General features: G+C 35.0%; 1 protein-coding gene across 1 annotated transcript in view; it reads left to right on the top strand.

Annotated features, from left to right (window-relative positions):
• ST8SIA4 (ST8 alpha-N-acetyl-neuraminide alpha-2,8-sialyltransferase 4) overlaps positions 1 to 24,866 on the top strand; it is a 100,506-nt gene that overhangs the window by 17,968 nt on the left and 57,672 nt on the right.

Below are 24,866 nucleotides of genomic sequence, written 5' to 3'. Positions count from 1 at the left end.
TTTGAATATTTTTGAAATAAAGTCTTAAAAGGAAAGATAACTAATTATGTATGTATTAAATCATAAATAGGCAACTACTTTAAAAAAAAAAAGTCATGAAAAATCACACCCAAGCATTATCAAGTGAAGAAAATATATAACAGCAAATAAAACTGCAAACATTTTTCCTTATTATCTTTCCTTTTCTCTCTTGGGTGCAGGGTCAGAGATTAATATGAAATCAATTTAGCCTTTTAAAACTCGAAATCTTAAACTAATTAGACTATGAGAGAAACCTTGTGAACAAGTAGATATAAACAAAGACAACTGTATAGAAAGAGGATGTAAAAAATTTGATGAGGGAATGGCAATGGAAGTGGAAATCAGGAGCTTCAAATGTTGAAGTCTATGCGAAGTATAGCTGTGAAAAAATGTAAGACCTCTAGAATTTCTGATGTGACTAAATCATAAGGCAGGTAAAATAAAGAAGTAACGATGTCAAGGCATAATCAAAATTGTTGCAATGTAAGGATTTCAGCAATCACAATAGGGAATTTTAAAAGGTGATAATACTGAAGGAAAATAGAGTCTAAATGACTTTTTATTTCTGCATCCCTCTAAACTTTGACACTGGGGGCCAAGTTGTTAGATTTAGCCCCAGCTGTGACTCCAAAATGAAGACTGCTTTTACATGTGGGTAACGTTAGAGGCCTGATGGCAGTAGTCCCCAAAGTTTACGTCATTTCCTTATTGCTTCCTGATCTGGCTTTGTTACTCCAGTTTCTATTGACTGGGATTTTGCATTATTCCAATTCCTAAACTACTGAGTTCTTATCTCACGTGGAATTGTGTGTCTAATAAGTAGGTTCTTACACTCTTTCTCTGTCTTAAGAGTGGCTGGTGGCCAACCTTGCTTTATACTACCACCTCTCATTTTCACTTTTCCTGCCTTCATTTTCTAGAAGTTATACAGCCTGCACTATATCTCACTTACCTGTAATTGGCTATGGCAAGCCTATAGGTTTCCAGATTTCTGGGATGTAGTCAACCCGTGAATAAAATTCTGATCTCAAAAAATCTTTCTGTCCACCCCTCTTATTCTAAAATTGAAGACTATTTTCTCTTTCACTGGCCAAGCAACAACTGGCCACTTGATAGTATTGCTTTCACAATTCTACTATGGACTACTGGGCATTTAGATCACTACTAAGCTACTCTGGTGCTACTTCAGCAAAATGCCTAGAACTTGATATTGTACACATATTTTCTCTTCATTTTATGTTTTAGGCACGTAATTTCATGCCTACTTTTTAGATTTAAAACCCTATAATCTGCCGTATATTAATGCACTCCAACTTCAATTTGGAATATTCTTTGATCATTCCTATAGTAACCCAACTCCAGTGATGTACAGTAAACTGGTTTAACTGTTTTTACCCCATATTCTGTGACTCCTAGATTCTTTATCTACCTTATTTGCTAACTATCAGATGGATTTGAATGTCTGTTCTTAGTTTCTTGTCCTCTATTGTCAATCAACAGATCTAATTTTCCAGCAGAATATCATTAGCACTTCCTTAAGTGGTCTGTTTTCATGCTGCTTATAAGGGCATACCTGAGACTGGGAAGAAAAAGAGGTTGAATTGGACTTACAGTTCCACATGGCTGGGAGGCTTCAGAATCATGGTGGGAGGTAAAAGGCACTTCTTACATGGCAGCAGCAAGAGAAAATGAGGGAGATGAAAAAGCAGAAACCCCTGAAACCCATCAGATCTCGTAAGACTTATTCACTACCACGAGAACAGTATGGGGAAAACTGTCCCCATTATTCAAATTATCTCCCAGCAGTCCCTCGTACAATACATGGGGATTATGGGAGTACAATTTGAGATAAGATTTAGGTGGGGACACAGCCAAACCATATCATTCCACCCCAGCACCTCCAAATCTCATGTCCTCACATTTCAAAACCAGTCATGCCTTCCCAACAGTCCCCCAAAGTCTTGACTCATTTCAGAATTAACCCAAAAGTCCACAGTCCAAAGTTCCATCTGAGACAAGACAAGTCCCTTCTGCCTATGAGCCTGTAAAATCAAAAGCAAGCTAGTTCCTAGATACGATGGGAGTATAGTTATTGGGTAAATACAGCCATTCTAAATGGGAGAAATTGGCCAAAACAAAAAGGTTACAGGGCCCATGCTAGTCTAAAATCCAGTGGGGCAGTCAAATTTTAAAGCTCCAAAATGATCTCCTTTGATGCCAGGTCTCATGTCTAGGTCATGCTGATGCAAGAGCAGGTTTCCCATGGTCTTGGGCAGCTCCGCCCCTGTGGCTTTGAAGGATATAGCCTCCCATCTAGTTTCTTTCACGTGCTAGCATTGAGTGCAGTTTTTCCAGGTAAACGGTGCAAGCTGTCTGTGGATCTACCATTCTGGGGTCTGAAGGATGGTGGCCCTCTTCTTACAGCTCCACTAGGCAGTGCCCCAGTAGGGATTGTGTGTGGGGGGGTGCTCCAACCTCACATTTCCCTTTCACACTGCCCTTGCAGAGGTTATCCATGAGCACCCCACTCCTGCAGCAAACTTCTGCCTAGGCATCTAGGCATTTCCATACATTTTCAGAAATCTAGGCTCAGGTTCCCAAACCAGAATTCTTGAGTTCTGTGCACTCACAGGCTCAACACCAAACGGGAGCTGCAAATGCTTGGGGCCTACACCCTCTGAAGCCACAGCCTGTGCTCTACATTGGCCCCTTTCAGCCATGGCTGGAGCAACTGGGATGCAGTGCACCAAGTCCCTAGGCTGCATACAGGGATCCTGGGCCCAGCCCATGAAACCATTTTCTCCTAGGTCTCCAGGTCTGTGATGGGAGGGGCTGCTGTGAAGACCTCTGACATGCCTTGGAGACATTTTCCCCATTGTCTTAGGGATTAACATTCGGCTCCTCATTACTTATGAAAAATTCTGCAGCCAGCTTGAATTTCTCCCCAGAAAATGGGTTTTTCTTTTCTATCACATTGTCAGGCTACAAATTTTCCAAACTTTTATTTTATTCAGTTTCCCTTGTAAAACTGAGTGCCTTTACCACCACCCACATCACCTCTTGAATGCTTTACTACTTAGAAATTTCTTCTGCCAGATACCCTAAATCATTTCTCTCAAGTTCAAAGTTCCACGAATCTCTAGAGCAGGGGCAAAATGCCACCAGTCTTTTTGCTAAAACATAAAAAGAGTCACCTTTGTTCCAGTTCCCAACAAGTTCCTCATCTCCATCTGAGATCACCTCAGCCTGGACCTTATTATCCATATTGCTATCAGCTTTTGGTCAATGCCATTCTACAAGTCTCTAGAAAGTTTCAAACTTTCCCACATTTTCCTGTCTTGTTCTGAGCCCTCCAAACTGTTCCAACCTCTGCCTGTTACACATTTCCAAAGTCGCTTTCACATTTTTGGGTATTTTTTTTTTCAGAAATACCCCACTCTACTGGTACTAATTTACTGTATTAGTTTGTATTCATGCTGCTGATAAAGACATACCCGAGACTGGGAAGAAAAAGAGGTTTAATTGGACTTACAATTCCACATGGCTGGAAAGACCTCAGAATCATGGTGGGAGGTGGAGGTGAAAGGCCCTTCTTACATGGTGGCGGAAAGAAAAACTGGGGAAGATGCAAAAGCGGAAACCCCTGATAAAACCATTAGATCTCATGAGACTTGCTCACTACCATGAGAACATTGTGGGTGAAACCACCCCCATGATTCAAATTATCTGCCACCAGGACCCTCCAACAACACATGGGAATTATGGGAATACAATTCAAGATGAGATTTGGGAGGGGACCCAGCTAAACTATATCAAGTGAGAACCTCATTGAGTCAATAGTTGTATTTTGACCTTATACTTTTTCTGTGTGCAATGTGTGCTTTACTTTCTTTCAAATTTCATGAGTGTTATAAAATATATATACATCCAAACTTTAAAGGTAAAATTCCTTGCCTAGATAACTAGTAATATTAGCTAGTGTGAAAAAAATTCTTTTAAAGCTTTGAGAATAACGTTGAAATAGTTAACAAATTAGAATTTTCTCTTATTGGTAGTTTCCAGGCGCTTTCTCTTCCCAGAGAACAGATGACCTCAGATGAACTAAAATGAGAGGTATTATATAAGAATATATGCCACACAAAATACTAACTTTCTCAATTCAAAGTAGACTTACCTCTATACTTTGTAATACAAGAGTTCTTCGACAATTCAAACAGAGTTGATGAACTTAAAAAACAAGATAAGCTTGCTGTAGTTTTAATTTATATTTTTGACTTTGGAACATCACTGTGAATTTTTCTGTAATCTACAATTTTTCTGTAATCTGTAAACTCATTTCTGTAATCTACAACTACTTCAGTCTACCTCCCACTGTTGGTGACTTTCCTACATGAGTCTTACCTGCATACAAAATCAGAAATTTTAGAGGGGAGCAAGAATCTGCATCTTTGAAAAGCATATATATGGGGAGTTGACACTTAATTCACTATAAGGTAGAAGTTTAGTGAATGTAGATATATGTGTTTTATGTATATCTAACTCACATAATTAAATCTTAGAGTGTCAGATTCATATACACACCCACAGGCACATACAAATATCGTATTTAATTATTGTATGGTAAATATGAATGAGAAAAATTGAAATTACTATAAAAGTGCCTTGACTCCTTTTTCTTCTTCGCATTCTATCACCAATTAATCAGCAAATTCTATAGATATTACCTTCAAAATATATCAGGAGTCAAATGATTTTTCATAACGTCCACTGCTGTCACCCTGGTAAAAGCCAACATCATCTCTTGATTAGAACTCTCCAACAATTCCTTAACTGATGTGCCTGGTTGCATTCTTGCTTCCTGTCCCCAAAGCCGAAGTCACTATCATAAAGCAGCTTCTTACCACACTCTATAAAGTACTAATATCTTGCCAGTAACAATAAATGAGGTAATCTGAAGCTTCAGGGACAGATGATGTTCCTGCCAGTCATTTTCCCTGAAATCCTCTTTGCCACATACCTATGGGTGGTTTTACCCCTCATTTGGGGGAAACGATGAGGGTCTATGCTTGTACAGAATATCCTCTGCAAGTCTTCCCTGACTGTAATAGCAGAAACACCCCCTACCACTATCACCATATTTCTCACTATCTCTTTACCCTTCCATGTATGTATTTATTTTTGCATTGTATGTTTCTTTATTGTTTATCTTTTCAACTAGAATATGCAAGACAAGTTTTGTCTGCATTTAATCATTTTTTTAATCTCAGACCCTGGCAAAAAGTCTGACATATTTATATATTCCATCAATATTTGCTAGAGGTAAGCAAGAAGGCATGTAGTAAGAAAGAAAAGAAGAGAGGGAAGGAGGAAGGAAGTAAAAGAGAGAGGGAGGGAGAGGAGCGAGAAAAGTGTTCTATCAGGGTCTTCCATCATCCATTCCACCTTGTATGAATGATAATCCCTTATATAAACTTCAGTATTACCATAATAATGTACTTGGTTGTCTGGGATGAATGGCTGTCACATCATCTCATCCAAAACTACAGCTCATCTAGTCATCATCTCCTCTAAAACCTTAGGTGACCAACTTTCGGAGCAGGATGCAAATTCTTCCTACAGTAAATGCAGAAGCTATCTTACTCTGTCTTTCATGGAGTAATATATATTTGGCATCTGTTGCTTGCCTTTTAGCCCACCATCTCACCAAGTAAAACATGAGGATCTCTGCTTTGCATGCCTCTTCATTTTCTCGTATTAATATATTTTTAAACTTACAGTATATAGTTACAATTCCAAATGTATAGAATGTATCTTATGAAACAATTGGCATGAAGTTGAATTTACGTAAACTCAGTGCCTTACAACCTAGAGAAATGTTGTAGGGTGGAGGCTACTTTACATGTGCACATCTGAAATCTTTTTGTAACTAGTTTTGTTTTTCTAAATTATTGTCATCTCTATTATATTATTCCTTTAAAGACACAACATCTCTATTATTTCTTTAAAGATAAAACATTCCTTTATATTATATTTAAAGATGATAATAAACTTGAGGGCAAATATATTGGGCTATATAAATTCAAAATTTATGAGTTTAACTTTCAAGAAAAAATTCTAAACCTTTCTCTATAAACTTGCAATGTAGAAATGAGTTGAATAGCCATAGAACTTACTGATTTGTGCTTGAAAATTAGTAAATGGCAGAGTACATTTAGAACTAGGAGTTTAGGAGTCTCTTGATATTTTTAGCAGCTATGATTATCTTAAAAGAGCTATTAAATAAGAACTAAATAGTGACCAATTCAAGTTCATAATTGTATTCCAGACTTATCAAGAAGTATAGAAAGGTAAAGATAAGCATCTTAGTGAAGGCACAGAAATTATCACCATGATCATTTTTGATTTTTTCTATATTTTTACTACTTTCCCAAAATAGAGGTCAAAATTTTGTAGATTGAATTATTTGCTAGGGCTATACTGTCTTTCACGGAGTAAGGGATTACAGATTTGGCATCTGTTGTTTGCATTTTGTCTCACCATCTCACCAAGCAAAACATGTGGTACTGCCTACCATATAATCTAATCTACAATATTCTACGACAAAATTTCTGATTTACCACAAAAAATTAGATTTGTTAATGAACATTTTCGAATGTATCTACATTTTAGAAACAATATCTACAGAAAAATCATCTTTTGTTACTTAATAGCTAGTTGAGAAATTCATTCCCTTGAGTTTAATTTTATCATTTTGTTATGAAATTGTATGTGATCACTTACTGTATTCCACAATGTTTAATTGTGGAGATATTTGAAAACTTTTCTCAGTACCTATGAGCTGAAAAATATGTTCCTTTACTGTAGGAAGCAATAAGCAAAACACTGATAGTTGGTCATTATTAAGTAGTTGGTGTTTGTATCAAAGTTCAATTAGCACTTAAGAGTCATCATTACGAACAAAAAATGAGCAAAAGTAATGCCTGGGAATAAAAACTTTGCAGCCCGGCACACTGGCTCATGTCTGTAATCCCAGCACTTTGGGAGGCTGAGGCAGGCGGATCACCTGAGGTCAGGAGTTCAAGACCAACCTCAGCCTGACCAACATGGAGAAATCACATCTCTTCTAAAAATACAAAATTAGCTAGGCGTGGTGGTGCATGCCTGTAATCCTAGCTACTTGGGAGGCTGAGGTAGGAGAATCTCTTGAACCCAGAAGACTGATGCTACGATCAGAGATCACTCCCTTGCACCCTTGTACTCCAGCCTAGATAACAAGAGTGAAACCCCATTAAAAAATAAATAAATAAATAAATAACTTTGTCATTTCTGAATAAAGATTGTCACTTCTTGCCAAGAGGCATGCAACTTCATTTTTCTCATTTTATTCATTAGGCCACTCCTAAGAATATATTCTTCAAACCATCAAGCCGAAAAATGAGGTGCTATGTCTGGCAATATTAATAATGAACCAAACTCTCCCAGTGCCTAAACTCCCTGTAAGTTAGATCCTTTTCAAAGGTTCATTAATAGTCATTTGAATATTCAAAATCAAGTCATTATTTGAGGCATAGTAAAGACGGAAGAGTAAAACAGAATCCAATGCCAACCAGTTTTCCCAAAGACAGCAGTTAATTTCAGCTCACGAATGCCAATTTGTAATTGATAGGTGGAGAGTGTGACCGTAAGTAATTTAAATATAAAGTATATGAAACAAAAATCAAAGACTATTTTGGTAATAATTTTAAGAATAGAAGCTCTCCAAAATCATATGTAAGTGTTCAACCAATAGACTTTGGATTATTTCTTCTGGTACTACCTTTTCCCGTAGTATGATATCTATTTTCTATTTTGAAGGTCATATTGTGCTACCTCTTAATATTCTTAGATTTGTAATAACCCTTGAAAATACAAAATTCTAATCTGACTTATGAACATAAACAAACCAGTCACTTCATTGTGGACATGAGATCTTCAATGACCTGTTGTCATACCAGACTTCCATTCTTCCTTACAACTCTTGTTCTTCTTGCTGCCTTCTGACTCATTATTTGTGTGACAAATACATTTCCTTCCCCAAGAGTGTGTGTAGCCCTTTGTTACTACAAATGTGTCTCCTCTACCATAGAAGGTACGGAGAATTTTTGCTTCAAATTTAATCAATTCTAATTATTCTTTCTTCAAATAGTTTCCTAGCCACATTGAACTGGTTAAAATTATTACAAAATTTTAGTAGTAATTTTTAGGATCTCTAGAATTTTTTATTATCCTGGAGATGTGTATATATCTGCGTAGCTGTAGATCCAATTGATTCGTTGGATGGTTGGTTTTATAGTCTGTGTTTCCAGTTTTTTGTTTCTTACTTTTCCTTTAACATAGTAAGTTTGTTGAAAGAGAGAGGGAGAGATAAATTATACTTGGTCTACTTGCAGTGGTCACTAATTCGTGCAGTAACTCCTTAAGGCTAAGATTTACCCAGGTATTATACTCAAGTTGACCTCTAACTTTATAAACCAAGATAGTCTCTTAGTGGATGTTTTTATCATTAATTAATCAATTGTATTAAATAATGGTTTTAGTGGGGTGTTTCAAAAAAAGGGAGTCCTTGTCAATATCATTATGTGATGCTTAAAGTTAAAAAAAAAAAAAAGGAAAAATAAGAAAATAAATTAAAACTCAATTTTCATTGCCTACTGAGTGACTCAACATTGAACTAATTTATAAAATTTAGGTCTCATGAACATATATCCCTAATAACAGAAAAAATAATCATAAGAGTAAAATTCTTATTTCTTAACAAAAATGTCTAAAACCACAATTTACGTAAGAATTTTAAATACACTGTGATCAATGTTTTTATATGTGAAACCCTAAAAACACCAAGTGTTTTTACAAGATTCCTTAAATAGCAAATGCCATGTTTCAAGGAAAGAAGATTGGCTAAGATAGAAAAACAAAGGAAGCCAGTCATTGACTAGGTTAAAGATATCTTCTTGTCCTACAGTCCGCTCTCATAAGAAAGGTTTGTAAAAAATAACGTCCTTGTAATATTAAGATTTAATCATATGATTACAGACAAGCAAAATTTTGACAAATTTGGTTGGGCATTGATGTGCCGTTTATATACCATTTCTCACCTGCTTGAGAAAACAAGCAAATGGGAGCATAAGAGAAAATACTGTTTTGATATTATTCCTTAGACCTATCTCTTCAAAGATTGATAGGAATTCTGAATACTCTCAATGCGCTATCTTAAAACTGCAGAAAATGATGATTTTCCCCTATGGGATTCTGTACAAAAGAATGTTCATTTACATATATAATTCAATCTCTCATATTCTCTTTTTCATCTCTGGGATAATTTCTTTTATCCTTCAAATAACATCTGTATTTCTGGTATTATTAAGTACAGAGGAGTATAGTTTTAGGTTTTATATATTTGTTTTATTAACCTAATAAGAGAAAAATTCCAATAATCAGTTGACTAATGCTACACTTCTAATATCAATAGTAATGATGTGTGCAGAAGAAGGTAAAATATATGTGATTTTAAAATTGTAAAACACTAAAACACTACTTGATACTACTACTTTTAACATTAGTAAATTTAGGAACCTCTAGAACTAGTTCCCTAAAATTTGTCTCAACCAGAGTCCATATTAATGAAAAGTCTATCAACTGAAATAAATTGGTTGTATATTTTTCCTATAAACATTTAAAGAGAAAATTACCTGCTAAAAGATAAACACTAAGTTTATTTTATCAAAGGCACTAACACTTGTTACATTATTTTATCTATACAATAAAATTTCATGAGTACCAACCAAGAGCCAGTCATGAACAGTGCCCAATTACAGAAATGAACATCTACATTCATTCTTTTTGTTTTTTGCCATGAGGACTCTTTCCATTTAATTTATCTATTAATTTCAGGGGACTTTTAAGGTATTAATTAACACGTTAAATACATTCTTCCAGAGGTCATCCTTAATACAAAACAAAACCTCCTAAAAAGTTATGAAATTAGCTATTCTATCTTGCAAGATACTCATATTATGAGTATTCTAATTCAAAGGATCTAGAATTTTACAACAAAGTGATATAAATAAGAATGTAAAACAAAATCTATTATACAAAGTCAAGAGCAAAAAATCAACTCTAGAGAAACTATAATAGCAATGAGATTTCTTATGCTATGTTGTTCAAGAGTATTACATTTATCCTATCTGGTTATATACCACAGAAGATAAGATGTCCAGCTACCAATACAATGAATGCATCAAAACATTTGTAAATGACTACACCTTAATAGGGGACAAAGTCAAACACAAGCATCTGTTAAACATACGTTTAGCAGTAGAATATTATCTCTAAAAGCACCACGTTGAAAGATTTTCAGATCGGAATCTTTTAAAAATGTTTTGAAAATATTATCTTAGGTACACTGGAGAGTGTTTCTTTTTTATTTTTATTTTTTATACATTCATTCTTAAAGGATAGCTGGTGCTGTGTCGGGTGAGAAATAATCACTACAATTCAGAGTCTCCAAAGACATATAACACATTTAAAATATTTGACTATGGCCAGGTTTATTATTTCCAACAATGCAGAGGGACTAAAAGAATGTTTGAAAGAGAAGTTAAAGTATGCTTCCAATGCTGAATGAGGTGTTCCCACTCAGAACTTTGTCTGAAGTCTTTGAGATATTTCAGGATAACTAATTAGGTTACTAATCTTTAGATATCACACATAATAAATTTTAAGAAGAAATCATTAGTAACTTTAAAGTTTTAGTTAAGTGCCATAAGCTGTCTGACATTCTGCTACAGACCAACAAGAACACCGCCAACATCTACACACCGTATATGATTAACTATTAACAGATTCAGTAATCATCATAAGGGGTTGAAAAATACTCAACTGACTAAAACCATGGCGGTTTCTACCGTACCTGTACTGTAGAATACTTTGACCCACTTTGAGATTTTTACATATAGTTCATGGGATAGTCTATTACCATATCTGAGCTGAATTTAACTTAAACAATCCTTTTTAATGCCACAAAAAGTGGAATAATGATAAGAGTAGAATCTTTATTAAGTTAAATAAAAACTGGTAAGCATTAGAAAAATTGTCCAATTGATATAATTTTTTAAATTTTGCACTTGGATTGTCTAATGTGCTAAATATAAAAATAGAGATAGATAGACGATAAACAGAGATAACAGATAGAAGCTGGGCACAGTGGCTCATACCTGTTATCCCAGCACTTTGTGAGGCCTAGGTGGGAAGATTGCTTGATTCCAGGAGTTTGAGACCAGCCTTGGCAACATGATGAAACTCCATCTCTACAAAAAATTTAAAAATTAGCCAGGTGTAGTGGTATGTGCCTGTAGTCTCAGCTACTCGGGAGACTGAGGTGAGAGAACCACTTGACCCCAGGAGGTTGAGGCTTCAGTGAGCCATGACGGTGTCCTACAAAATCCTTGCCTCAAGTTTACCCCACCATGTATACTTATTTATCGAAAAGTGTGCTGTAAAATTTCAAGAATTGAGAGTTTGAAAGATTGCATATATCATTTATATATCACCATAGGTAAAGAAAAACAAGTTTAGAAAGATTCCCTCATACAATCTGTATAAATTGTCTTTTGAACTTTTCTTAGATTCTTTCTCTTTGAGTAGTTTTGAAATTAATGTAATAGTGCCTATCTTACATTACGGAATTTAATTTGTTGGTTGTGAAAATTGTTTTGAATTTTGCAAAGCAATCCTTAAAGTGCTTTTAAACTTTTTCTCTAGTTATCTTTCAAGTTTTTACATAATCTACTCTCATGAGTATCTTCAAAAAAGCACATTCTAATATTTGTATTAGCTATACTTAATAATTTCACAACAGTGGTTTTCAATAAAAAATATTCATATATTTCCTAATAGTGATTTTGAGTGATGGCAAAGAGCAAAGTCTCATTTCATCACTCCTAGTCTCCTTTTTCCCCACTATTGTTGGAAAAGTGGTGGTAAATTCTTTCCTTTTTCTGGGCTAGCTGTGGATTGTAGAAACTCTCAAGCAGCACTTCAGTACTGGTTCCTCACAGAAAAGAAACCCTATTTCCCCTTGGTAACAAGAAAATCTGGCCCTGCATGGTCTTTGGTGTTACATGGTGGACTCTGAGGGAGGCAATGATTAACAATTGCAATTGGCATCTAATATTCTTTAACCATCAAATACCACTCCTTACTTTGTTTCAACAAAGGTGCTAGAGGTAGTGAGTCTTTTTAGAGACAGTTAGTCAGAAATCAATTAAGAGCTACAAAACACTTTCTTTTGCCACTTTTGGCTAATTAGTTGGAATTTCTAACTTAAGTTTCTTTATTTACTTATTTCTTTCTGCTTACCTTTTCTCCATTCTGTCTTCTCATCTTCCCTCTAGATTAAATCACTATCTTCTATTTACTCCTTTTTAATTTCTTAACCAACATCTTCAGTGCCTTTCCTGCAACTTTTGCTCTCCTTGACTGCTTTCCTCCTAATTTATTCTTGGTACATATTTTTCCTTATAAATCAAAAACAGCAATAAGATATCAATTGAGAGGGCCACTTACTTGTGTACGTATTTATGTAAGTAAATACTTGCTACTCAAAGTGTGGTCTTAGATGACCAGCATTATCACCTGGAAGCTTGTTAGACCTACAGAATGTCAGAACTTGCACCTGGTCTGCTGAGTCAGCATGTGCATTTGATTACAGTGCCCAGGTGATTCTTATGTGCATTAAGGTTTGAGCTGTGCTGGCCTAAACAATATGCCTTAGGCACGTTGGAGCTCCCACTATGTCTGATATTTTTTTTAGCCTATATCTTTAGGACCTAGCACCAAGATTGGTACACTGAGGTTGGTCAACAGGTACAAAATCACAGTTAGACAGTTTAGTCCATTCTCACGTTGCTAATAAGTAAATACCCAAGACTGGGTAATTTATAAAGAAAAGAGTCTTGACTCACAATTCCGAATGGTTGGCAGGCCTCAGGAAACTTACAGTAATGGTGGAAAGCACCTCTTCACAGGGTGGCAGGAAAGAATGAGTGCCCAGCAAAGAGGGAAGCCCCTTATAAAACCATCAGATCTCTTGAGAAGTCACTCACTATCACAAGAACAGGATGAAGGAAACTCCCTCCATGAATCAACTATCTCTATCTGGTTCCTCTCATGACACCTGAGGGTTATGAGAACTACAATTCAAGATGAGATGTGAGTTGGGAGACAGCTAAATCCTATCAGACAAAAAGGATAAATTATGGTGTCTATTACACAGTAGGATGACTATAGAAAGTTACAATGTATTGTATATTTCAAGATAGGTACAAGAAAAATTTTTGAATGTTATCACCAGAAAGAAATGAAAAAAATGTTTAAACTGATGAATATGGTAATTACTTTGATTTGATCGTTATATAACCTACACAGGCATTGAAACATCACACTGTACCCTGTAAATATATAGGATTATTATGTGTCAATTATAAACAAAAAATAAAGAGTGAATACATTTTTTTTCAAAAAAGAATATAACTGATAAGAAAAACCTGATACATTGAGGTATATAGAATTTATTTATTGAATGGATAAATGAATGAGAAAATTAATGTAGGAGTTGAGAAAATTTTGGTTTGTATCTGCTGCCAGAATTTTTAACACACTGAATTTCAACATTAGTACATAAGAGAAAGCATATATAAAGATAATTTAAACCTTTACAAGAAAATACGGAACTATGAAGAGTGGTACAGTGAAACGTTCTAAAGATTAGGAATCAGAAAACCTGGGTTCCTATTAATTACTATAAATGTAATATTAGAAAACCATCAGTATTTTCACTGTTCAGTGAGGTCAATAATAATAGGCTGGTTAACAGCAGAGTGATTTTCTCACTTATCAGATGAGAACATAGTAAAGAAAAGCACAAACTATAACATGAAACTGATAATGAGTGATGCTAAAGGACATCTTGTTTGAGTTCATTGTCATAGGTAAAACTTAAAATTGGCACTGCATTTTCTAACAGCCATGGCTAAAAGGGAAGCCTGCTGACTACAGATGCAAATTATCACTGTCTGATATGAATAAGAAGACAAACTTTCCCTGGTACAATGCATTTTTATAACTCAATCAATTCTTTATTCTCCACTGGTGGATAATTTACAGCAAGCTTTAAATCACCTTCTTGACTTTCTTTGAATGCTAACTCTTTTACAAGAAAATAGACTTTTCTGGAACAGAAAAAATATCTTTTCTTTTTCTACATGTTCACAATGAATGGCCGTAAGGCTTTTTTTTTAATTTTTTTTTTTATTATTATACTTCAAGTTCTATGGTACATGTGCACAACGTGCAGGTTTGTTACATATGTATACTTGTGCCATGTTGGTGTGCTGCACCCATCAACTCGTCAGCACCCATCAACTCGTCATTTACATCAGGTATAACTCCCATTGCAATCCCTCCCCCCTCCCCCCTCCCCGTAATAGGCCCCGGTATGTGATGTTCCCCTTCCAGAGTCCAGGTAATCTCATTGTTCAATTCCCACCTATGAGTGAGAACATGTGGTGTTTGGTTTTCTCTTCTTGTGATAGTTTGCTGAGAATGATGGCTTCCAGCTGCATCCATGTCCCTACAAAGGACACAAACTCATCCTTTTTTATGGCTGCATAGTATTCCAGGGTGTATATGTGCCACATTTTCTTAATACAGTCTGTCACTGATGGACATTTGGGTTGATTCCAAGTCTTTGCTATTGTGAATAGTGCTGCAATAAACATACGTGTGCATGTGTCTTTATAGCAGCATGATTTATATTCCTTTGGGTATATCCCCAGTAATGGGATGGCTGGGTCATATGGTATTTCTACTTGTAGATCCTTGAGGAATCACCATACTGTTTTCCACAATGGTTGAACCAGCTTACAATCCCACCAACAGTGTAAAAGTGTTCCTATTTCTCCACATCCTCTCCAGCACCTGTTGTTTCCTGACTTTTTAGTGATTGTCATTCTAACTGGTGTGAGATGGTATCTCGTTGCGGTTTTGATTTGCATTTCTCTGATGGTCAGTGATGACAAGCATTTTTTCATGTATCTGTTGGCTGTAGGCATGTCTTCTTTTGAGAAATGTCTGTTCATATCCTTTGCCCGCTTTTTGATGGGGTTCTTTATTTTTTTCTGGTAAATTTGTTTGAGTTCTTTGTAGGTTCTGGATATTAGCCCTTTGTCAGATGAGTAGATTGCAAAAATTTTCTCCCATTCTGTAGGTTGCCTGTTCACCCTGATGGTAGTTTCTTTTGCTGTGCAGAAACTCTTTAGTTTAATTAGATCCCATTTGTCAATTTTAGCTTTTGTTCCCATTGCTTTTGGTGTTTTAGACACGAAGTCCTTGCCCATGCCTATGTCCTGAATGGTATTACCTAGGTTTTGTTGTAGGGTTTTTATGGTTTTAGGTCTGACATTTAAGTCTCTATTCCATCTTGAATTAATTTTCATATAAGGAGTAAGGAAAGCATCCAGTTTCAGCTTTCTACTTATGGCTAGCCAATTTTCACAGCAGCATTTATTAAATAGGGTCCCCATTTCTTATTTTTCTCAGGTTTGTCAAAGATCAGATGGCTGTAGATGTGTGGTATTATTTCTGAGGACTCTGTTCTGTTCCATTGGACTATATCTCTGTTTTGGTACCAGTACCATGCCATTTTGGTTACTGTAGCCTTGTAGTATAGTTTGAAGTCAGGTAGCGTGATGCCTCCAGCTTTGTTCTTTTGGTTTAGGATTGTCTTGGCAATGCGAGGTCTTTCTGGTTCCACATGAACTTTAAAGCAGTTTTTTTCCATTTCTGTGAAGAAAGTCATTGGTAGCTTAGGGGGATGACACTGAATCAATAAATTACCTTGGGCAGTATGGCCGTATTCACAATATTGATTCTTCCTATCCATGAGCATGGTATGTTCTTCCATTTGCTTGTGTCCTCTTTTATTTCACTGCACAGTGGTTTGTAGTTCTCCTTGAAGAGGTCCTTTACATCCCTTGTAAGTTGGATTCCTAGGTATTTTATTCTCTTTGAAGCTATTGTGAATGGAAGTTCATTCATGATTTGGCTCTCTGTTTGCCTGTTACTGGTGTATAAGAATGCCTGTTATTTTTGCACATTGATTTTGTATCCTGAGACTTTGCTGAAGTTTCTTATCAGCTTAAGGAGATTTTGGGCTGAGACCCAAATGGGGTTTTCTAAATATACAATTATGTCATCTGCAAACAGGGATAATTTAACTTCTTTTTTTCCTAATTGAATACCCTTTATTTCTTTCTCTTGCCTGATTGCCCTAGCCAGAGCTTCCAACACTATGTTGAATAGGAGTGGTGAGAGAGGGCATCCCTGTCTTGTGCCAGTTTTCAAAGGGAATTTTTCCAGTTTTTGCCCATTCTGTATGATATTGGCTGTGGGTTTGTCATAAATAGCTCTTATTATTTTGAGATACGTTCCATCAATACCAAATTTATTGAGAGTTTTCAGCATGAAGGACTGTTGAATTTTGTCAAAGGCTTTTTCTGCATCTATTGAGATAATCATGTGATTTTTGTCTTTGGTTCTGTTTATATGCTGGATTACGTTTATTGATTTGCGAATGTTGAACCAGCCTTGCATCCCAGGGATGAAGCCCATTTGATTATGGTGGATAAGCTTTTTGACGTGCTGCTGGATTCGGTTTGCCAGTATTTTATTGAGGATTTTTGCATCGATGTTCATCAGGGAGATTGGTCTAAAATTCTCTTTTTTTGTTGTGTCTCTGCCAGGCTTTGGTATTAGGATGATGTTGGCCTCATAAAATGAGTTAGGGAGGATTCCCTCTTTTTCTATTGATTGGAATAGTTTTAGAAGGAAGGATACCAGATCCTCCTTGTACCTCTAGTAGAATTCGGCTGTGAATCCATCTGGTCCTGGACTTTTTTTGGTTGGTAGGCTATTAATTATTGCCTCAATTTCAGAGCCTGCTATTGGTCTATTCAGGGATTCAGCTTCTTTCTGGTTTAGTCTTGGGAGAGTGTAAGTGTCCAGGAAATTATCCATTTCTTCTAGGTTTTCTACTTCATTTGCATAGAGGTGTTTATAGTATTCTCTGATGGTAGTTTGTATTTCTGTGGGATCAGTGGTGATATATCCTTTATCATTTTTTATTGCATTTATTTGATTCTTCTCTGTTTTCTTCTTTATTAATCTTGCTAGCAGTCTATCAATTTTGTTGATCTTTTCAAAAAACCAGCTCCTGGATTCATTGATTTTTTTGGAGGGTTTTTTGTCTCTATCTCCTTCAGTTCTGCTCTGATCTTAGAAGGAGAAATAAAATCCTTTACAGACAAGCAAATGCTTAGAGATTTTGTCACCACCAGGCCTGGCCTACAAGAGATCCTGAAGGAAGCACTAAACATGGAAAGGAACAACTGGTCCCAGCCATTGCAAAAACATGCCAAAATGTAAAGACCATTGATGCTAGGAAGAAACTGCAACAACTAATGTGCAAAATAACCAGCTAATATCACAATGACAGGATCAAGTTCATGCATAACAATATTTAACTTAAATGTAAATGGACAAAATGGTCCAATTAAAAGAGACAGAATGGCAAATTGGATAAAGAGTCAAGACCTTTATTTTTGCTGTATTCAGGAGACCCATCTCACATGCAGACACACATAGGCTCAAAATAAAGGGATGGAGGAAAATCTACCAAGCAAATGGAGAACAAAAAAAAGCAGGGGTTGCAATGCTAGTCTCTGATAAAACAGACTTTAAACCATCAAAGATCAAAAGAGAGAAAGAAGGCCATTACATAATGGTAAAGGGATCAATTCAACAGGAAGAGCTAACTTTCCTAAATATATATGCACCCAATACAGGAGCACCCAGATTCATAAAGCAAGTCCTTAGAGACTTACAAAGAGACTTAGACTCCCATACAATAATAATGGGAGACTTTAACACCCCACTGTCAACATTAGGCAGATCAACGAGACAGAAAGTTAACAAGGATATCCAGGAATTGAACTCATCTCTGCACCAAGCGGACCTAATACACATCTACAGAACTCTCCACCCCAAATCAACAGAATATACATTCTTTTCAGCACCACATCACACCTATTCTAAAATTGACCATGTGTTGGAAGTAAAGCACTCCTCAGCAAATGTAAAAGAGCAGAAATTATAACAAACTGTCTCTCAGACCACAGTGCAATCAAACTAGAACTCAGGACTAAGAAAATCAATCAAAACCGCTCAACTACATGGAAACTGAACAACCTGCTCCTGAATGACTACTGGGTACATAACAAAATGAAGGTAGAAATAAAGATGTTCTTTGAAATCAGTGAGAACAAAGATACAGCATACCAGAATCTCTGGTACACATTTAAAGCAGTGTGTAGATGGAAATTTATAGCACTAAATGCCCACAAGAGAAAGCTGGAAAGATCTCAAACTGACACCCTAACATCACAATTAAAAGAACTAGAGAAGCAAGAGCAAACACATTCAAAAGCTAGCAGAAGGCAAGAAATAACTAAGATCAGGCTTTAAGGCTTTATCCTTCTATCTCACAGAGGATATGTATTTCTTTAACTCAAACAGCAAATAGCAAACAACTAAGTCCATAATAGAGAGCCAAGTCTAGGGCACTAGAATGATTATTTGAAAAATTACTACTAAAAAAAAACCACTTATAGTTTAGGAATAGTAACATTGCTTAGCTAATATTTGCTACACACATTTTCTCCAGTACTTTTGCTTAATACCTTGTTCATGTTTTTGATCCATGAAATTTTATAATTTGCATAAAACTAAATTGTGATTTTTGTTTATTGATTTTAAATGCAAAATTTGTGTCATATGTAGAAATATGATTTATATGTTTTTCTAATTATGATCTTTAAAATTTAACTTAAAACTACACATGAAATATGAAATATAAGTTGTGATGAGAGGTACAGTTCTTTATTTCTAATTATATTACTCCTCACACAGACATTATTTTATCTACAAGTAAAAATTTTAAAAAATGGAAATGATGACCATAAACTATCTAAAATTTTAAAACGTTTTAAATTTTCACCCATTTTCTAAAGCAAAGATTGTAAACAATTTTTCATATGTAAGTCTAACAAAGATTTTTAAAATGTTTACTAGTCAGTGAAAAGTTACATTGATGTTGGCACTCCCGTAAAATGCATTTGGAAATGTAAACTGAAAACAGCTTTTCCAAAAATCAAGTTAATAATGTCTTCCAAAGCCTTATAAATAAAATTAAATCATTGTACATCTGAATGATTATTCAAAATGTGAAGAAGAGGAATCTGAGGCAATGGGACCTGTAAGCACACAGACAAATACTTTCCATGATCTTAAGATAAGACTATTCACAATAGCAAAGACTTGGAACCAACCCAAATGTCCATCAATGATAGACAGGATTAAGAAAATGTGGCACATATACACCATGGAATATTATGCAGCCATAAAATAGGATGAGTCCATGTCCTTTGTAGGGACATGGATGAAACTGGAAACCATCATTCTGAGCAAACTATCACACGGACAGAAAACCAAACACTGCATGTTCTCACTCACAGGTGGGAATTGAACAATGAGAACACTTGGACACAGGGTGGGGAGCATCACACACCAGAGCCAGTCATGGTGTGGGAGGGGGAGGGAGAGCATTAGGAAAAATACCTAAAGTAAATGACGAGTTAATGGGTGTAGCACACCAACATGGCACATGTATACATATGTAACAAACCTGCATGTTGTGCACATCTACCCTAGAACTTAAAATATAATAATAATAATAAAAGATAAGACAGAATTTGAGACCACCCTCTTGTTAGGTTCATAATGAACGTTCAAGGGAAAATGCCAAGACATGCTGACTTTAAATGTTGAAGGATCATTACATCATGTTAAGAATTTGCATGAAATCTTATAGTCCAAGAGGGACCGTTGGAGTTTGTTGTTATGTTGGTTTGCTTTTTTGTTTGTTTGTTTGAGTTTTGTTGTCATTGTTATAAACAGAAGAGAAAAATACTAAGAAGTATAGAAACATGAGCATATTAACACTTGGAAAGACCATAATAATAAACAGACAAAAAAGTATATGAAAGAGAAGGCACCCTAAATGAGGAAGATATTAGAGGAGGAAAAAAGTGATGACATTCAGATCATAGCAGAAAGTAAGATGATAACACCTAGTGTCGATGGTATGATTGCTATTAATGTGAAATATTATCGTTATCATTTCTCTTTGACATGAAATGGACATTAGCAAATGGTCAGTAGATCTATCCTTCCACAGATTTTCAAAATACAGCTACAGTTTTTGGTTTAAAGTACTTGTTATTTTTCAACTATCATATTTATCTGTAAATAAGACATAGGTAAATAAATGTACTCCAAAGCCAAACACAGATATACTTGTCAGTGCCTATTGTTTCCAGTTATGTATAATTATAACTTTCACCTTCCTTATAATTGTTCTCCACTTCTTCATTCAGTGCTTTATCAGAAAGTTCAGATACAAATATAAAGAGCAAGTTTTGACTTTTCAGATGATCACACTCTGATGAAGGAAATAAATTGTTACACTAACAATGTCCAAATTGCTTTATTAAAGGTACTCACAGAACTAGCCACTGATGATAAGGCAAAGGCAGGACATAAGCTCTCATTATTATTATGTGTAGCTTTACTAACTTATTAAAGATGTCAATCCCTGGACAAGTAACAAAATATGTCAGAGTTTAATATATAGTAGAATATAGATAAGGGTAAGTACTTTTACACCAGAGTGGTGGAAACAATCAATTTGGCCTGGGAAATTAGGTAAAGCATTGAAATGGATATTAATCATTGGTTTTTAAGAACAAATACGACTTTTTCAGGCTTAGGGCTAGGGTGTCTTAGGGAGGGAGGTAGTTTCAGGCAGAGACGTCAACATAAATAAAGGAATACAAATAAACAAAGACATAGGGAGTCTGATAATATTTGAATCTAAGATAGGCAATAGGATGTAAAAAACAAAAATTCTGAGTAGGGGAGGGAATAGTTGTGGAAGATCCAATTAGGAATCTTGACTGAAACTACTGAAGATGTTTGGTTAGGTTCACAACATGATTAAATGTACATTGTAAATATCAAAACACTATCTCTGAAACAGAGAATTGATAAAGTTGACAGTCCTTGTGGCAAGCAACTGGTTACAGCAGTGTCTTTTAATATCTTTTCACAAGATGATTAGTAATAGAATCGATTTTATATCATGATTTACTCCTCGTATTGTTTTCCCGACTATGGCTACTAATCATGCACACATATATGGAAGTCTTCAACAAATTTTCTTAAAGTGATGTTCAAGGAACACTGTCATTTTCTGTTATAATCCATTCTATCCTTTTTTACTCTTTCAAAATTAGCGATCAATGAACACACAATTAATTCATGATCTACCAATGAATCTAGTTAATTGTTTGAAAAATAATAAGGACATTATTACAATACTAGTTCAAAGAAACATGGTGGTGCCTCAGCTGAGAAAGTATCAGTAAGAACATAGAAGAGGAAATATATTCGGGGAACTTCTGAGAGGAATTTGTAGGGCTTTGTAATGAATCAGATACAGAGGATAAGAATATTATGGGGATCAGGCATTACAGCTAAGTCAAAGTATGAACCTGTTAAAACAGAGCTTGAGAATGATCCCCTTAGAATAAGTATGGTGTAATAAACGTGAAATTGTCTTGGCATACCTTATGATATCAGAAATTGAAACATTCATTTTTATACACTCATGATATTTTTCCCAATGCTTTATTGGTACTAGAATGCCTACATATTTTGAGCATCAAACCAACTGTCTTTTTGGGACTCAGTATTGAATAAATAATATATGATAAGTTAAAAATAATTTTCAACCTTGGGTTACACTTTCAAAAAGATATTTATAAGAATGACAAGTGAATATGTTATTAAGTTTTTTTGTTTATTTAAACAAGAAAGTTAAATGTCAAAGTGACATTTCTGAGGCAATTTGATGGTATAATCACTAAGAGTTAGATATTTTTCCTACAACCCTTTTAATGTACCCATTGTACATACTTTATCAACAGCATGAATTGTAAAGGGAAAAATTATAGTTTTTCTACCTTAGTTTTCTATCATGGGTGATTACAATATCAACCATAGCAAACGTTGTTTCCTTCTTTTAAGTGTACAACATAATTTTAAAGGACTTAAGTACTATGCTGAATCAGTTCTTTTGTTAAACAGTAGTAACTGATGCAACCACAGACCAATGGAGTAGTTTTCCTGATTATTTTGGCAAGAATGTGTCACGATACATATATCTTGAGAATTCTCACTTGGTTCCCCAATCCCTAACTTTAAATATCCTAATTACAAACTTTTCTCAAAATTTTATTTCATAATACACAGGGAATCTTTCAACAACTCATAATTTTTCCCTGCATTCCTTCAGGGAAATAAAAATTACACCTCTTTTTAATTCCAAAGGCAGAATTTTGAGGGTATACCTAGTATTAATTCTATGTACAATTTTAAGAAACATATTTATGATTCAAATATATTTTAGTCGACTACCATAAATACATTCATATTCACTTTCATGAAAAAAAGAAAACAATCACATGCTGATTCTTAATGGTCTGTGATAAATGGTGAAATTAATATGTCATATTTAAATTACTTCGACAATTCATGTAGTGTAACAGCAAGTTCTCAACAATGCTCATGAAGTTTAATGACGTATTTTTCACATCTATGTATATGTTTATTTGGCCCAGGTGTTAAAAAAAAGTTTGAGTGTAGAATCACATGTAGACTGCTTGGTTTTGAACCCTAGCTCTAGCACTTACAAACAAATGACGTTAGTCTGGTCACCCATCCTCTGTGTTTGTGCTTCAGGTTACTAATCTGTAAAGTATATATAATTGTAGTACTATTTCTTTGTGTCCTTATGAGGTTTACATGTTTAAATTTATGTATATGTGTGTGAAATTTAGAAGAGGTCCTGGCATTTTTAAAGTCCTTTTCAAGTGTTAAAACAAAAACAAAGATGTCTTTGTAACATTTCATTGAAGAAAATTTTTTGCATAGTAATTATTTTTACTTACACAAACATCTTTCAGTTTACTCTTTGAAAGAAAATATGTGTGTTATATGTGATAGAAAAATGTGAACCTTAAATTAAACAGTTAATCAAGATATAGCACGTTTAACTTCAAATATTTCCATTCATTTTAGCAAATATTTTACACATCTTATTTCTTATTTCTCCTATGTTTTGGGCTTTGACTGATAGGCCCTGGAAACATAAAGAGAAAAGAGATATGTCTAAGGAATCCATATTATGGTAGAAGAAACTAACATAACTATGTAATTAATCCACAGCATGACAAATTCAGTGAGAGACAGACACTATGTTAACATTGTGCCAATGAATACAAGACAGCACTTGGTAAAACCAGTGTTAAAATGACATAAGCTAAGGCTTGGTTCTTAATTCTGAAGGCACTGAGAATTACTATTGGCCATGCCCATGTGTCCTCAAGCTTAAGGGACAAGCTTATGCTTTCTAAAGCAGACTGAGATTCCAGAACACTAGATTTTAAATTTCATTCACTGGAAGTCTCAACAAACAGAATTATCATAATCAGTAAATGTGCATGTATGATTGAAGGAGTATGAGACTAAAGATTGTAAGATCATTTAAATTATAACAAAAATCTAAGCAAGGTATAACTAAAATTGGACAGTGGCAAGAAGAGTAAATAGGAAGTGTCATATTTGGGTGGTAAGAAGAGTATATATAAGGCAGAATTTGGTGACCAAGAAGATATGGGGAATACAATGGGGAGAAAGATGTAAGAAGTCTCTGAGATGCTTATATTTTGGTAACAGTAGAAGTAATAGTGACATAGTATTAGAAAATAAAGAAAAAACAAGAAGTTTATGGAAGAGAAAAGAGAACATTACAGGTAATGACTTTCATTGTAAACATGCTGATTTGAAGTATCGTTGGGATAATAACTGAGGAGTTCAGTAACTGATTGAAACTCAGATAGGTGTTAGAGTTGGAGATAAAGATTTCCTTCACCATACTAAGTGAAGGATGGGAGTAGTTGCGCTCCTGCAAGAGGTGAGGTGTGAATTGAGAGATAATATGGCTAGTAACAAAAATCTAGAAAATGCCAACAGGGAAAAATTAAGAATAAGGAGTGATCAATTGGACATTTTTTGCCTTTTTTTAACTATTCAGTATCTGACAATTTCTTGTTATTTAAGGAGAACCTGTAAATATGTAGAAAGGGGACCTGTTATCCACTACAAAAGCAAAAATTTACCAATATTTTCATTTCTCTCTGCCTAGCAGCATGGGAACAGAAATGTGGTCAAAACTAGTTTAACCACATTTTCCTAATTATGACTTTGGCTGGTGAAATGTGGGTTAAGAATATTGGGTTTACTGGAAGTTCAGAGTTCCTTGATAGTGAGAAATCATGGTGTCCCTGACAGGGACATAACCCATTGTTTGGGGGCTATGATCTTTTTAATGATTCTGTGGTCTAGCCAGGTTTCCAATAAATCACTTTTTTTCTAAGTTAAGCCAAGTTGGTTTCTGGGAGTTGGGTATGGACAAGATAAGAACAGAAACAAAGGAAACAGACACTATGCAAATGTCACAAGAAGTCATATTAAATAACAAACATTATAATAGTTGGTTGCTTTGTGGGATG

Source organism: Piliocolobus tephrosceles, chromosome 4, assembly GCF_002776525.5.
Source record: "Piliocolobus tephrosceles isolate RC106 chromosome 4, ASM277652v3, whole genome shotgun sequence".
NCBI lineage: Eukaryota > Metazoa > Chordata > Mammalia > Primates > Cercopithecidae > Piliocolobus > Piliocolobus tephrosceles.
The sequence above is the reverse complement of the archived record's forward strand: the minus strand, read 5'-3'. Positions and strand labels throughout refer to the sequence as shown.